Source organism: Cherax quadricarinatus, chromosome 57 (genome assembly GCF_038502225.1).
Source record: "Cherax quadricarinatus isolate ZL_2023a chromosome 57, ASM3850222v1, whole genome shotgun sequence".
NCBI lineage: Eukaryota > Metazoa > Arthropoda > Malacostraca > Decapoda > Parastacidae > Cherax > Cherax quadricarinatus.
This window is the reverse complement of record NC_091348.1, coordinates 19,820,850-19,839,314: the sequence shown is the minus strand read 5'-3', so window position 1 is coordinate 19,839,314 and position 18,465 is coordinate 19,820,850.

Here is an 18,465-nt window from a genome sequence, read left to right as displayed (position 1 = left end):
CAAGACACACTACAGTCTTACAAGACACACTACAGTCTTACAAGACACACTACAGTCTTACAAGACACACTACAGTCTTACAAGACACACTACAGTCTTACAAGACACACTACAGTCTTACAAGACACACTACAGTCTTACAAGACACACTACAGTCTTACAAGACACACTACAGTCTTACAAGACACACTACAGTCTTACAAGACACACTACAGTCTTACAAGACACACTACAGTCTTACAAGACACACTACAGTCTTACAAGACACACTACAGTCTTACAAGACACACTACAGTCTTACAAGACACACTACAGTCTTACAAGACACACTACAGTCTTACAAGACACACTACAGTCTTACAAGACACACTACAGTCTTACAAGACACACTACAGTCTTACAAGACACACTACAGTCTTACAAGACACACTACAGTCTTACAAGACACACTACAGTCTTACAAGACACACTACAGTCTTACAAGACACACTACAGTCTTACAAGACACACTACAGTCTTACAAGACACACTACAGTCTTACCAGACACACTACAGTCTTACAAGACACACTACAGTCTTACAAGACACACTACAGTCTTACAAGACACACTACAGTCTTACAAGACACACTACAGTCTTTCAAGACACTACAGTCTTACAAGACACACTACAGTCTTACAAGACACACTACAGTCTTACAAGACACACTACAGTCTTACAAGACTCACTACAGTCTTACAAGGCACACTGAAGTCTTACAAGACACTAGTCTTACAAGACACACTACAGTCTTACAAGACACACTACAGTCTTACAAGACACACTACAGTCTTACAAGTCTGTTTGCTGTTTCTGTTGGTAAGAGTTGGGGTTCATCTGATTTTGCTAATTTTATTTCGGTATGTCGTGATATCTCTTTTGTTCCCAGAATTTCTGATAGGGTCTTCCAGGTCATTTTTATATCACCTCGTAAGTTGGATAATCTGTTCTCATAATACAATTTTTTTGCCCTTCTTATCAGGCTGGTTAGGATTGACGAGTAACGTTTTGTTTGGTCTCTGGTTATGTGACCCATTCTGTACTGTTTTTCATATCGGTGTTTTGTATTTATGGATTTGAGAATGCTGAGTGTTAGCCAGGGACTGTTCAGTCTCTTAGCTGTCATCTGTTTAGTTTTTTTAGGGCAGTGCTTGTTATAAAGGTATTGGGTCTTTTTTAGAAAATTGTTAAAACATTCGCCAATATCTGTATAGATTTCTAGCTCAGTGTGCCAGTCAATGTTTGTTACTGCTGTTGTGAAGTCTGAAGTCTGAAGTCTTACAAGACACTAGTCTTACAAGACACACTACAGTCTTACAAGACACACTACAGTCTTACAAGACACACTACAGTCTTACAAGACACACTACAGTCTTACAAGACACACTACAATCTTACAAGACACACTACAGTCTTACAAGACACACTACAGTCTTACAAGACACACTACAGTCTTACAAGACACACTACAGTCTTACAAGACACACTACAGTCTTACAAGACACACTACAGTCTTACAAGACACACTACAGTCTTACAAGACACACTACAGTCTTACAAGACACACTACAGTCTTACAAGACACACTACAGTCTTACAAGACACACTACAGTCTTACAAGACACACTACAGTCTTACAAGACACACTACAGTCTTACAAGACACACTACAGTCTTACAAGACACACTACAGTCTTACAAGACACACTACAGTCTTACAAGACACACTACAGTCTTACAAGACACACTACAGTCTTACAAGACACACTACAGTCTTACAAGACACACTACAGTCTTACAAGACACACTACAGTCTTACAAGACACACTACAGTCTTACAAGACACACTACAGTCTTACAAGACACACTACAGACACACTACAGTCTTACAAGACACACTACAGTCTTACAAGACACACTACAGTCTTACAAGACACACTACAGTCTTACAAGACACACTACAGTCTTACAAGACACACTACAGTCTTACAAGACACACTACAGTCTTACAAGACACACTACAGTCTTACAAGACACACTACAGTCTTACAAGACACACTACAGTCTTACAAGACACACTACAGTCTTACAAGACACACTACAGTCTTACAAGACACACTACAGTCTTACAAGACACACTACAGTCTTACAAGACACACTACAGTCTTACAAGACACACTACAGTCTTACAAGACACACTACAGTCTTACAAGACACACTACAGTCTTACAAGACACACTACAGTCTTACAAGACACACTACAGTCTTACAAGACACACTACAGTCTTACAAGACACACTACAGTCTTACAAGACACACTACAGTCTTACAAGACACACTACAGTCTTACAAGACACACTACAGTCTTACAAGACACACTACAGTCTTACAAGACACACTACAGTCTTACAAGACACACTACAGTCTTACAAGACACACTACAGTCTTACAAGACACACTACAGTCTTACAAGACACACTACAGTCTTTACAAGACACACTACAGTCTTACAAGACACACTACAGTCTTACAAGACACACTACAGTCTTACAAGACACACTACAGTCTTACAAGACACACTACAGTCTTACAAGACACACTACAGTCTTACAAGACACACTACAGTCTTACAAGACACACTACAGTCTTACAAGACACACTACAGTCTTACAAGACACACTACAGTCTTACAAGACACACTACAGTCTTACAAGACACACTACAGTCTTACAAGACACACTACAGTCTTTCAAGACACACTACAGTCTTACAAGACACACTACAGTCTTACAAGACACACTACAGTCTTACAAGACACACTACAAGACACACTACAAGACACACTTTTTACAAGACACACTACAGTCTTACAAGACACACTACAGTCTTACAAGACACACTACAGTCTTACAAGACACACTACAGTCTTACAAGACACACTACAGTCTTACAAGACACACTACAGTCTTACAAGACACACTACAGTCTTACAAGACACACTACAGTCTTACAAGACACACTACAGTCTTACAAGACACACTACAGTCTTACAAGACACACTACAGTCTTACAAGACACACTACAGTCTTACAAGACACACTACAGTCTTACAAGACACACTACAGTCTTACAAGACACACTACAGTCTTACAAGACACACTACAGTCTTACAACACACTACAGTCTTACAAGACACACTACAGTCTTACAAGACACATTACAGTCTTACAAGACACACTACAGTCTTACAAGACACACTACAGTCTTACAAGACACTTAAAAGACACACTACAGTCTTACAAGACACACTACAGTCTTACAAGACACCCTACAGTCTTACAAGACACACTAAGTCTTACAAGACACACTACAGTCTTACAAGACACACTACAGTCTTACAAGACACACTACAGTCTTACAAGACACACTACAGTCTTACAAGACACACTACAGTCTTACAAGACACACTACAGTCTTACAAGACACACTACAGTCTTACAAGACACACTACAGTCTTACAAGACACACTACAGTCTTACAAGACACACTACAGTCTTACAAGACACACTACAGTCTTACAAGACACACTACAGTCTTACAAGACACACTACAGTCTTACAAGACACACTACAGTCTTACAAGACACACTACAGTCTTACAAGACACACTACAGTCTTACAAGACACACTACAGTCTTACAAGACACACTACAGTCTTACAAGACACACTACAGTGTTACAAGACACACTACAGTCTTACAAGACACACTACAGTCTTACAAGACACACTACAGTCTTACAAGACACACTACAGTCTTACAAGACACACTACAGTCTTACAAGACACACTACAGTCTTACAAGACACACTACAGTCTTACAAGACACACTACAGTCTTACAAGACACACTACAGTCTTACAAGACACACTACAGTCTTAGAAGACACACTACAGTCTTACACTACAGTCTTACAAGACACACTACAGTCTTACAAGACACACTACAGTCTTACAAGACACACTACAGTCTTACAAGACACACTACAGTCTTACAAGACACACTACAGTCTTACAAGACACACTACAGTCTTACAAGACACACTACAGTCTTACAAGACACACTACAGTCTTACAAGACACACTACAGTCTTACAAGACACACTACAGTCTTACAAGACACACTACAGTCTTACAAGACACACTACAGTCTTACAAGACACACTACAGTCTTACAAGACACACTACAGTCTTACAAGACACACTACAGTTTTACAAGACACACTACAGTCTTACAAGACACACTACAGTCTTACAAGACACACTACAGTCTTACAAGACACACTACAGTCTTACAAGACACACTACAGTCTTACAAGACACACTACAGTCTTACAAGACACACTACAGTCTTACAAGACACACTACAGTCTTACAAGACACACTACAGTCTTACAAGACACACTACAGTCTTACAAGACACACTACAGTCTTACAAGACACACTACAGTCTTACAAGACACACTACAGTCTTACAAGACACACTACAGTCTTACAAGACACACTACAGTCTTACAAGACACACTACAGTCTTACAAGACACACTACAGTCTTACAAGACACACTACAGTCTTACAAGACACACTACAGTCTTACAAGACACACTACAGTCTTACAAGACACACTACAGTCTTACAAGACACACTACAGTCTTACAAGACACACTACAGTCTTACAAGACACACTACAGTCTTACAAGACACACTACAGTCTTACAAGACACACTACAGTCTTACAAGACACACTACAGTCTTACAAGACACACTACAGTCTTACAAGACACACTACAGTCTTACAAGACACACTACAGTCTTACAAGACACACTACAGTCTTACAAGACACACTACAGTCTTACAAGACACACTACAGTCTTACAAGACACACTACAGTCTTACAAGACACACTACAGTCTTACAAGACACACTACAGTCTTACAAGACACACTACAGTCTTACAAGACACACTACAGTCTTACAAGACACACTACAGTCTTACAAGACACCACTTGTAATTGCACTAAGGTCTAATATAATGACTTTTGTGGAGTCTATGTTTTGAGCTAGAATAAGCTATAGTACAACTAGATTTAATCTAATAATATAAAAATACAAATTAAAAAAAGCACCAGTCTCTCACTAGTAATTGCACTATGGTCTAATATAATGAATTTGGTATTGACTATAGTACAACTGAGTTTAATCTAATAATATAAAACAGGCACAAGACTCTCAATTTTAATTGCACTAATGTGTTATATAAGTTGTTTACAAGAATTAGAGTATAACTAGACTTAAATTGACAAGATAAAATATACAAGTTAAGGTAGCAAAAGAATAAAAAAAGTAGAAAAAAAAAAAAAATATATATATATATATATATATATATATATGAGGTAGTTGGTACTAGTTAGCAAAAGATAGTTAAGGGCCTTGAACAATAATATAATTGAAATATACACTAATTGCACACACAATATAGTCACTAAGATATGAAAACAATCTTAGAGTAGGAATTATAATATAAACTTATAATATAAAAATACAAATTGAAATGGTACTTGCAATTGCACTAGAGTCTGGTATAGGTTGTTGACAAGATCAAGGGTATAACTAGATTTAAACTGACAAAATATAATTCACAATTAAAGTACCAAAAGAATAATAGTAAAAAATAACAATGGTAATGTCTTGGTTATAATATGATAGTAAGATGGTAGACAGGTACACAGGTACACAGGTACACAGGTATACAGGTACACAGGTACAAAGGATAATATAAAGGTTGGAGTTGAATATACAAACTTGAAAATTTGGCAACAAAATGTTATGGGAAGTATAAAATAATGTTTAATGTACAAAAGTAAAATTGACTGGTAGTAAATATGGTGTTTAATAAAATTTTAGTAAGTAATAATGATTACAAAAAGTGAAAAAGTAATGTTTATTTCATTCAATATTGCACTGGTAGTTATACTAGAGGTTATATGGCAGCACAAGGTAATTAAGAGTACTCTAAGATAGTAAATGTGGTATTAAAACAGGTAAAGGTAATTAGACAAGTAATGGTAATTAAATGTCAAAAATGTTAAGAGTAAATTGAAATTATAGTAAAAATGATAATTATTAATTTTAGTAGGTAATATCAATTGATAGTATTTAAAAAAAACATGAGGTAATAATATGGACAGAGAAAGTATCAATTCAGCTAATGTTTAAGCAAACAATAGTAAATAAGAAAATTACATAAGGTGACTTATGCTTACTAGTAAAATCACAAAATGAGGTAGTTGATTATTTAATTACTAAGAGATTGTACAATGAAATTTGAACAATAATGGAGCAAAACATACACTACACTACGTAGGCTTTTAAGTTGGACATTGTTTAGTTATTCTCTGTAAGATTAGTATCCCTGAGAAATCGTGATAGATCATTCTCGTTCGTGATTGTGTACAGTTGACCTACATTTGTTTTCCTAACAAGAATTTTCCCATCCCGTGTGAAGCATTGGTGTATTGTGTCGTTATTCTCCCGCTTAAGTTTTCTGACTCTATACAGGAGTAGGTGCAATAAGTATGGATGTTTTGTACGGTGAGTAAGTTTAGAGTTTTGAATATTGGTAGAGTATGCTGCCTGTAGTGGGAATTTGTTATCATTCTGACTGCAGCCTTTTATATCAATTATACGCTTTTTTTGACATTACTATTCACTTGGACTCGTCCTTCAGAACTGAGAGGTTACATCCTCAACAGTAATATTATTACACTGTATTTGGTAACTCTAAGCCCACAGACTAACTCTTGAGATGTTAACCCTGTATACCAGCAGTAAATAGTTACTCAGGAGTTAGCCAACTGTCGTGGGTTGTATCCCGAAGAAGGACCTATGAACGGAAACTTCATCGTAAATCCAGTCTCCCCCAGGATTGAATCCGAGTCCTTCAGCTATGAGAAGAACGTGCTAGGATAGCATCAACAGTATCAAATGCTTTATAATTATGTAGTCCTACTGTATATTCATTATTTTTTAAAGAGATGCGTGCATCTCATTTTATATTATTTTTAAAAGTGAATTATTATCATTATTATATAAAAAACAAGAGCTAAAACCCTGCAGGCCAAAGACCGCCTTTGGGCCTGAAAATACTTACAAAGATCGGAGCAAATTCCTACCAAGACATCTTAAAATTTACATCTTGTCCAGGCCTCCCCACTGACTCAATGGAAATATGTCATACTTTAACTTTATTGGGTTAACACTCCAATCATTTATTATATAAAATTATATAAATATCATTGTAAAACTTTTAAATCATAAATGAGGTCTCAATAAAAACTTGTTTATACTGTTATTTTACTCAGTCCACTTAAGTGCCTCAGTTGCAACAGTCGCTGTCTACTGTGCCCCGTTGTTCTCTGTACCGCATCCCGTTAACCACTCCCCATGTATAACTACTCTCCTTATTTTCTACTTCCACTGTTTCTTCTATTACTACTTCCTCTTCTCCCTTCTCTGTTTCCGTCCTTGTCCTGCTCCCTTATATATACTGGCTGCCTCACTCTTTTCTGTTATATACAAAAATGATTATAATGATATCCATAATTTTTAAAGGGGTAGACCAGTAAGCCAGCGGAAGGCCTCGGTCAGATGACCAAAAGCTCCAGTTGCGGATCATCATATGATTAAAGACCTGGAGTTTACCTGGAGAGAGTTCCGGGGGTCAACGCCCCCGCGGCCCGGTCTGTGACCAGGCCTCATGGTGGATCAGGGCCTGATCAACCAGGCTGTTACTGCTGGCTGCACGCAATCCAACGTACAAACCACAGCCCGGCTGGTCAGGTACCGACTTTAGGTGCTTGTCCAGACCCGCATCAGTTAACACTTGTCCTGTCCTGACAAACCTACCATCTTTTCTGTTAGTGTGACTTTGTAAATGGTCCAAGTCGGAACGAAACGTCGTCGTAAGCTCCTCTTTCCTATGTGCGGGTTATTTGTGTATATAACTATTTCTCTCTCTCTTTCTCTCATACCATTCAGGATGTCACCAAGGCTACTGGTGCAATACACACCAGTCGACTAACACCCAAGCACCTACTTAATACTGACTGAACAGGGGCAACAGGTGTAAGGAAACACGCTCAACGTTCCCCCTCGTCCGGGAACAGAGGCCCGGTCCCTCAGTTGTGAAGAAATGGGGTTATTAGATTCAAAGGAAACCGATAAATCCCTAGGGCTCATACAGTGTCTAAGACAAGGATTGGTAGGGAATCAGATTCGATACGAGGAAGGGGAGAATGTCTCAGATTTCTGAGATCAAGTGCCCTTTATCTGCATTAAAGGAACTCCTCCCCTTAAAGAGTGGGGGATGAGAGGCCCCAGGCCTCCCCACGACAAGGTGAAGGCCATATGCAGCAGGAGGCTAGCAGCATATAACGGCGCTTTTGTCTAGCATGTTCTCGCTAGTGTTAACCAAGAGGCATCTCTTTGTATATACGCCCAGAGATGTTTATCTCAGGGTATATACACTGAAGAGGTGTGCATCTGTATATATATATATATATATATATACATATATATATATATGTATATATATATATATGTATTTGGTAGGGTGTGCAAAAGAAGAAAATTAAAGGTGAATACAGGAAAGAGTAAGGTTATGAGGATAACAAAAAGATTAGGTGATGAAAGATTGAATATCAGATTGGAGGGAGAGAGTATGGAGGAGGTGAACGTATTCAGATATTTGGGAGTGGACGTGTCAGCGGATGGGTCTATGAAAGATGAGGTGAATCATAGAATTGATGAGGGAAAAAGAGTGAGTGGTGCACTTAGGAGTCTGTGGAGACAAAGAACTTTGTCCTTGGAGGCAAAGAGGGGAATGTATGAGAGTATAGTTTTACCAACGCTCTTATATGGGTGTGAAGCGTGGGTGATGAATGTTGCAGCGAGGAGAAGGCTGGAGGCAGTGGAGATGTCATGTCTGAGGGCAATGTGTGGTGTGAATATAATGCAGAGAATTCGTAGTTTGGAAGTTAGGAGGAGGTGCGGGATTACCAAAACTGTTGTCCAGAGGGCTGAGGAAGGGTTGTTGAGGTGGTTCGGACATGTAGAGAGAATGGAGCGAAACAGAATGACTTCAAGAGTGTATCAGTCTGTAGTGGAAGGAAGGCGGGGTAGGGGTCGGCCTAGGAAGGGTTGGAGGGAGGGGGTAAAGGAGGTTTTGTGTGCGAGGGGCTTGGACTTCCAGCAGGCATGCGTGAGCGTGTTTGATAGGAGTGAATGGAGACAAATGGTTTTTAATACTTGACGTGCTGTTGGAGTGTGAGCAAAGTAACATTTATGAAGGGATTCAGGGAAACCGGCAGGCCGGACTTGAGTCCTGGAGATGGGAAGTACAGTGCCTGCACTCTGAAGGATGGGTGTTAATGTTGCAGTTTAAAAACTGTAGTGTAAAGCACCCTTCTGGCAAGACAGTGATGGAGTGAATGATGGTGAAAGTTTTTCTTTTTCGGGCCACCCTGCCTTGGTGGGAATCGGCCGGTGTGATAATAAAAAATAATAATAAAATATATATATATATATATATATATATATATATATATATATATATATATATATACAGATGCACACCTCTTCAGTGTATATATATATATATATATATATATATATATATATATATATATATATATTGAGAGAGAGTGGGAGAGAGAGAGAGAGTGAGAGAGAGAGAGAGAGAAAGAGAGAGAGAGAGAGAGAGAGAGAGAGAGAGAGAGAGAGAGAGAGAGAGAGAGAGAGAGAGAGAGAGAGAGAGAGAGAGAGAGAGAGAGAGAGATTATTATAATCATAGGGAGCGCTAAACCCGTAGGATTATACAGCGCATGTGGGGAGGGGATGCAAGGTATTCAGACTCTATTCAAAGAACCGGAGCACAGATCCAATTCCCTAGATCAAGAGCCCTCACCAGCATCAAGGAACCTCCCTTAAGGAGAGAGAAAGAGGTGTATCTCTCAATGTATATACACAGAGAGGTGTGTATCTTAGGGTATATACAGTGAATTGTGTACCTCAGACAGGCCCAGGTTGAATCCTGGGCGATGCGAGTTGCACAAGCAAGTTTCTTAACACCTACTGCCCTTGTTACATGACAGTAAACAGATACTTTTGAGTTAGCCGAGCTCTCCGGGTCACATTATGGGGAAGGACCCCCCCCCCCCCAAAAAAAAAAAAAAAAGACCCTAATGGTAAAAAAGGCCACACTGGCTTTATGGTTATCCTGGGTTGCAGCATTTGATATCATTACGATTTCTTGAGTCATATGAAGCCTTAATGACTTGGGTAGTCGATAAAGCAACCAAGGTGCTCTCTTATATTAGGAGTGGCCCCTGGCTCAACCGTAAAACTCGGGGATCGATGTCTAGGTACGGCAAAACGGATACGTAAATTTCCTTATACAGTGCTTGTTCACCTAGCAAAAAAAAAATGAAAATAGGTACTTGAGTGTTTGTCGACTGCTTTGTGTCGCATCATGGGGAAAAAACAACAATGTAAATATGCGAGAAAACTCCATATACACCAGCTTGAAATTGTATACTAGACAATATTAATGTGTAAGAAAACTCAAGACTCACTGAAAATATTCAAATGTTGGTTGAAGCTTGTCCTCACAGCTTGATATTTATAATCATACTAAAAATGATGTCGCTAAGAGCTGTTATTACCGTCATTGTTATTGTAATTATGGGGAGACGCTAATCCGAAAGGGTCATACAGCACTTGGTAAATGGGAGGGAATCAGGTTTGATGCGAGAAGGGAAAGTACCTTCAGTTCCTAGGATCAAGATCCAACTGTTATATAGTGTGAAGAGTCGTGTTATATACCTAATGTGCGTGGAGACCTTGGCTGTTATATACCTAGTGTGTGGGGATGTGGGCTATTGTATACCTAGTGTGGATACATCGGCTGTCGTACAGTGGATACATGAGCTGTCGTATTGTGTGGATACATGGGCTGTCGTACAGTGTGTGGATACATGGGCTGCCGTAGTGTGTGAATACATGGGCTGTCGTATAGTGTGTGGATACATGGGCTATCGTATAGTGTGTGTATATATGGGTTGTCGTATAGTGTGTGGATACATGGGCTGTCGTATAGTGTGTGGATACATAGGCTGTCGTATAGTGTGTGGATACATGGGCTGTCGTATACCTAGTGTGTGGACACCGGGGTTTTGTATACCTACTGTGGATAAATGGGCTGTCGTATAATGTGTGAATACAAGGTAGTAGTAGGTTGGTAGACAGCAACCACCCAGGGAAGTACTACCGTCCTGCCAGATGACTGTGAAACAGAAACCTGTAACTGTTTTGCATGATGGTAGGATTGCTGGTTTCTTTTTCTGTCTCATAAACACGCTAGATAACAGGGATATCTTGCTACTCCTACTTACACTTTGGTCACACTTCACAGACACGCACATGCATATATATATATACATACATCTAGGTTTTTCTCCCTTTTTCTAAATAGCTCTTGTTCTTCCTTATTTCTTCTATTGTCCATGGGGAAGTGGAAAAGAATCTTTCCTCCGTAAGCCATGCGTGTCGTATGAGGCGACTAAAGTGCCGGGAGCAATGGGCTAGTAACCCCTTCTCCTGTAGACATTTACTAAAAAAGAGAAGAAGAAAATTTTTATAAAACTGGGATGGTTGAATGTGCGTGGATGTAGTGCGGATGACAAGAAACAGATGATTGCTGATGTTATGAATGAAAAGAAGTTGGATGTCCTGGCCCTAAGCGAAACAAAGCTGAAGGGGGTAGGGGAGTTTCGGTGGGGGGAAATAAATGGGATTAAATCTGGAGTATCTGAGAGAGTTAGAGCAAAGGAAGGGGTAGCAGTAATGTTGAAGGATCAGTTATGGAAGGAGAAAAGAGAATATGAATGTGTAAATTCAAGAATTATGTGGATTAAAGTAAAGGTTGGATGCGAAAAGTGGGTCATAATAAGCGTGTATGCACCTGGAGAAGAGAGGAATGTAGAGGAGAGAGAGAGATTTTGGGAGATGTTAAGTGAATGTATAGGAGCCTTTGAACCAAGTGAGTCATTGTGGTAGGGGATCTGAATGCTAAAGTAGGAGAAACTTTTAGAGAGGGTGTGGTAGGTAAGTTTGGGGTGCCAGGTGTAAATGATAATGGAAGCCCTTTGATTGAACTTTGTATAGAAAGGGGTTTAGTTATAGGTAATACATATTTTAAGAAAAGGAGGATAAATAAGTATACAAGATATGATGTAGGGCGAAATGACAGTAGTTTGTTGGATTATGTATTGGTAGATAAAAGACTGTTAAGTAGACTTCAGGATGTACATATTTATAGAGGGGCCACAGATATATCAGATCACTTTCTAGTTGTAGCTACACTGAGAGTAAAAGGTAGATGGGATACAAGGAGAATAGAAGCATCAGGGAAGAGAGAGGTGAAGGTTTATAAACTAAAAGAGGAGGCAGTTAGGGTAAGATATAAACAGCTATTGGAGGATAGATGGGCTAATGAGAGCATAGGAAATGGGATCGAAGAGGTATGGGGTAGGTTTAAAAATGTAGTGTTAGAGTGTTCAGCAGAAGTTTGTGATTACAGGAAAGTGGGTGCGGGAGGGAAGAGGAGCGATTGGTGGAATGATAATGTAAAGAGAGTAGTAAGGGAGAAAAAGATAGCATATGAGAAGTTTTTACAAAGTAGAAGTGATGCAAGGAGGGAAGAGTATATGGAGAAAAAGAGAGAGGTTAAGAGAGTGGTGAAGCAATGTAAAAAGAGAGCAAATGAGAGAGTGGGTGAAATGTTATCAACAAATTTTGTTGAAAATAAGAAAAAGTTTTGGAGTGAGATTAACAAGTTAAGGAAGCCTAGAGAACAAATGGATTTGTCAGTTAAAAATAGGAGAGGAGAGTTATTAAATGGAGAGTTAGAGGTATTGGGAAGATGGAGGGAATATTTTGAGGAATTGTTAAATGTCGATGAAGATAGGGAAGCTGTGATTTCGTGTATAGGGCAAGGAGGAATAACATCTTGTAGGAGTGAAGAAGAGCCAGTTGTGAGTGTGGGGGAAGTTCGTGAGGCAGTAGGTAAAATGAAAGGGGGTAAGGCAGCTGGGATTGATGGGATAAAAATAGAAATGTTAAAAGCAGGTGGGGATATAGTTTTGGAGTGGTTGGTGCAATTATTTAATAAATGTATGGAAGAGGGTAAGGTACCTAGGGATTGGCAGAGAACATGCATAGTTCCTTTGTATAAAGGCAAAGGGGACAAAAGAGAGTGCAAAAATTATAGGGGGATAAGTCTGTTGAGTATACCTGGTAAAGTGTATGGTAGAGTTATTATTGAAAGAATTAAGAGTAAGACTGAGAATAGGATAGCAGATGAACAAGGAGGCTTTAGGAAAGGTAGGGGATGTGTGGACCAGGTGTTTACAGTGAAACATATAAGTGAACAGTATTTAGATAAGGCTAAAGAGGTCTTTGTGGCATTTATGGATTTGGAAAAGGCGTATGACAGGGTGGATAGGGGGGCAATGTGGCAGATGTTGCAGGTGTATGGTGTAGGAGGTAGGTTACTGAAAGCAGTGAAGTGTTTTTATGAGGATAGTGAGGCTCAAGTTAGAGTATGTAGGAAAGAGGGAAATTATTTCCCAGTAAAAGTAGGCCTTAGACAAGGATATGTGATGTCACCGTGGTTGTTTAATATATTTATAGATGGAGTTGTAAGAGAAGTAAATGCGAGAGTCTTGGCAAGAGGTGTGGAGTTAAAAGATAAAGAATCACACATAAAGTGGGAGTTGTCACAGTTGCTCTTTGCTGATGACACTGTGCTCTTGGGAGATTCTGAAGAGAAGTTGCAGAGATTGGTGGATGAATTTGGTAGGGTGTGCAAAAGAAGAAAATTAAAAGTGAATACAGGAAAGAGTAAGGTTATGAGGATAACAAAAAGATTAGGTGATGAAAGATTGGATATCAGATTGGAGGGAGAGAGTATGGAGGAGGTGAATGTATTCAGATATTTGGGAGTGGACGTGTCAGCGGATGGGTCTATGAAAGATGAGGTGAATCATAGAATTGATGAGGGGAAAAGGGTGAGCGGTGCACTTAGGAGTCTGTGGAGACAAAGAACTTTGTCCTTGGAGGCAAAGAGGGGAATGTATGAGAGTATAGTTTTACCAACGCTCTTATATGGGTGTGAAGCATGGGTGATGAATGTTGCAGCGAGGAGAAGGCTGGAGGCAGTGGAGATGTCATGTCTGAGGGCAATGTGTGGTGTGAATATAATGCAGAGAATTCGTAGTTTGGAAGTTAGGAGGAGGTGCGGGATTACCAAAACTGTTGTCCAGAGGGCTGAAGAAGGGTTGTTGAGGTGGTTCGGACATGTAGAGAGAATGGAGCGAAACAGAGTGACTTCAAGAGTGTATCAGTCTGTAGTGGAAGGAAGGCGGGGTAGGGGTCGGCCTAGGAAAGGTTGGAGGGAGGGGGTAAAGGAGGTTTTGTGTGCGAGGGGCTTAGACTTCCAGCAGGCATGCGTGAGCGTGTTTGATAGGAGTGAATGGAGACAAATGGTTTTTAATACTTGACGTGCTGTTGGAGTGTGAGCAAAGTAACATTTATGAAGGGGTTCAGGGAAACCGGCAGGCCGGACTTGAGTCCTGGAGATGGGAAGTACAGTGCCTGCACTCTGAAGGAGGGGTGTTAATGTTGCAGTTTAAAAACTGTAGTGTAAAGCACCCTTCTGGCAAGACAGTGATGGAGTGAATGATGATGAAAGTTTTTCTTTTTTGGGCCACCCTGCCTTGTGTGGATACATGGGCTGTCGTATAGTGTGGATACATGGGCTGTCGTATAGCGTGGATACATGGGCTGTCGTAAACCTAGTATGTGGAGACCTGGGTTGTTGTATACCTAGTGCGGACACATGGGCGTGTAGCGTTACTTCCGTGCTGGTGTCGTCGACCTGTGAGGCATGAAGCTGCGCCAATATTGCCTTCATAGCTTAAAATTCTAATCATTAACCGCTTATAATGCATTCATAAACTTTTAAAGCTATAAATATAGTTACTAACTACTAATTATACATCCACAAAAAACACTACTTGTTGTAACGTTAGACGAAAAAACATTTATTTTTTATTTGGTGATATTTTAGAATATTAATTATACATATGTTAATTATAAATACATTAATTATGCATACATAGCTTCACTTATGGTTACTGACTGGAACAGGTGGTGACTGAAATAGGTGGTGGCTGCAATTTGTAGTGATGGCAACAGGTGGTGTTGGAAACAGACGATACCTGAAATAGTGAATGGAACGGGTGACTAAAACAATTGGTGATCGAAATAGGTGGTGACTGAAAAAGATGATAGATACAGGTGGTGACTGAAACAGATGATAGACACAGGTGGTGACTGAAACAGATGATAGACACAGGTGGTGACTGAAACAGATGATAGACACAGGTGGTGACTGAAGTAGGTGGTGGCGTTAACCTGTAGTGATGGCAACAGGTGGTAATGACAACAGATGGTGACTGTAACCTGTAGTGACGGCAACAGGTGGTGACTGTAACCTGTAGTGATGGCAACAGGTGGTGACTGTAACCTGTAGTGGTGGCAACAGATGGTGACTGTAACCTGTAGTGATGGCAACAGGTGGTGACTGTAACCTGCAGTGATGGCAACAGGTGGTGACTAACCTGTAGTGATGGCAACAGGTGGTGACTGTAACCTGTAGTGATGGCAAAAGGTGGTGACTGTAACCTGTACTAATGGCAACAGGTGGTGACTGTAACCTGTAGTGATGGCAACACGTGGTGACTGTAACCTTTAGTATTGGCAACAGGTGGTGACTGTAACCTGTAGTGATGGCAACAAGTGGTGACTGTAACCTGTAGTGTTGGCAACAGGTGGTGACTGTAACCTGTAGTGATGGCAACAGGTGGTGACTGTAACCTGTAGTGATGGCAACAGGTGGTGACTAACCTGTAGTGATGGCAACAGGTGGTGACTGTAACCTGTAGTGATGGCAAAATGTGGTGACTGTAACCTGTAGTAATGGCAACAGGTGGTGACTGTAACCTGTAGTGATGGCAACAGGTGGTGACTGTAACCTGTAGTAATGGCAACAGGTGTTGACTGTAACCTGTAGTGATGTCAACAGGTGGTGACTAACCTGTAGTGATGGCAACAGGTGGTGACTGTAACCTGTAGTGTTGGCAACAGGTGGTGACTGTAACCTGTAATGATGGCAACAGGTGGTGACTGTAACCTGTAGTGATGGCAACAGGTGGTGACTAACCTGTAGTGATGGCAACAGGTGGTGACTGTAACCTGTAGTGATGGCAAAAGGTGGTGACTGTAACCTGTAGTAATGGCAACAGGTGGTGACTGTAACCTGTAGTGATGGCAACAGGTGGTGACTGTAACCTTTAGTATTGGCAACAGGTGGTGACTGTAACCTGTAGTGATGGCAACAAGTGGTGACTAACCTGTAGTGATGGCAACAGGTGGTGACTAACCTGTAGTGATGGCAACAGGTAGTGACTGTAACCTGCAGTGATGGCAACAGGTGGTGATTGTAACCTGTAGTGATGGAAACAGGTGGTGACTGTAACCTGTAGTGTTGGCAACAGGTGGTGACTGTAACCTGTAGTGATGGCAACAAGTGGTGACTGTAACCTGTAGTGTTGGCAACAGGTGGTGACTGTAACCTGTAGTGATGGCAATAGGTGGTGACTGTAACCTGTAGTGATGGCAACAGGTGGTGACTAACCTGTAGTGATGGCAACAGGTGGTGACTGTAACCTGTAGTGATGGCAAAATGTGGTGACTGTAACCTGTAGTAATGGCAACAGGTGGTGACTGTAACCTGTAGTGATGGCAACAGGTGGTGACTGTAACCTGTAGTAATGGCAACAGGTGTTGACTGTAACCTGTAGTGATGTCAACAGGTGGTGACTAACCTGTAGTGATGGCAACAGGTGGTGACTGTAACCTGTAGTGTTGGCAACAGGTGGTGACTGTAACCTGTAATGATGGCAACAGGTGGTGACTGTAACCTGTAGTGATGGCAACAGGTGGTGACTAACCTGTAGTGATGGCAACAGGTGGTGACTGTAACCTGTAGTGATGGCAAAAGGTGGTGACTGTAACCTGTAGTAATGGCAACAGGTGGTGACTGTAACCTGTAGTGATGGCAACAGGTGGTGACTGTAACCTTTAGTATTGGCAACAGGTGGTGACTGTAACCTGTAGTGATGGCAACAAGTGGTGACTAACCTGTAGTGATGGCAACAGGTGGTGACTAACCTGTAGTGATGGCAACAGGTAGTGACTGTAACCTGCAGTGATGGCAACAGGTGGTGATTGTAACCTGTAGTGATGGAAACAGGTGGTGACTGTAACCTGTAGTGATGACAACAGGTGGTGACTGTAACCTGTAGTAATGGCAACAGGTGGTGACTGTAACCTGTAGTGATGGCAACAGGTGGTGACTGTAACCTGTAGTAATGGCAACAGGTGGTGACTGTAACCTGTAGTGATGGCAACAGGTGGTGACTGTAACGTGTAGTGATGGCAACAGGTGGTGACTGTAATCTGTAGTGATGGCAACAGGTGGTGACTGTAACCTGTAGTAATGGCAACAGGTGGTGACTGTAACGTGTAGTGATGGCAACAGGTGGTGACTGTAACCTGTAGTAATGGCAACAGGTGGTGACTGTAACCTGTAGTGATGGCAACAGGTGGTGACTAACCTGTAGTGATGGCAACAGGTGGTGACTGTAGCCTGTAGTGATGTCAGCAGGTGGTGACTGTAAACTGTAGTGATGGCAACAGGTGGTGACTGTAACCTGTAGTGATGGCAACAGGTGGTGACTAACCTGTAGTGATGGCAACAGGTGGTGACTGTAACCTGTAGTGATGGCAACAGGTGGTGACTGTAATCTGTAGTGATGGCAACAGGTGGTGACTGTAGCCTGTAGTAATGGCAGCAGGTGGTGACTGTAACCTGTAGTGATGGCAACAGGTGGTGACTGTAACCTGTAGTGATGGCAACAGGTGGTGACTAACCTGTAGTAATGGCAACAGGTGGTGACTGTAACCTGTAGTAATGACAACAGGTGGTGACTGTAACCTGTAGTGATGGCAACAGGTGGTGACTGTAACCTGTAGTAATGGCAACAGGTGGTGACTGTAACCTGTAGTGATGGCAACAGGTGGTGACTGTAACCTGTAGTGATGGCAACAGGTGGTGACTAACCTGTAGTGATGGCAACAGGTGGTGACTAACCTGTAGTGATGGCAACAGGTGGTGACTGTAACCTGCA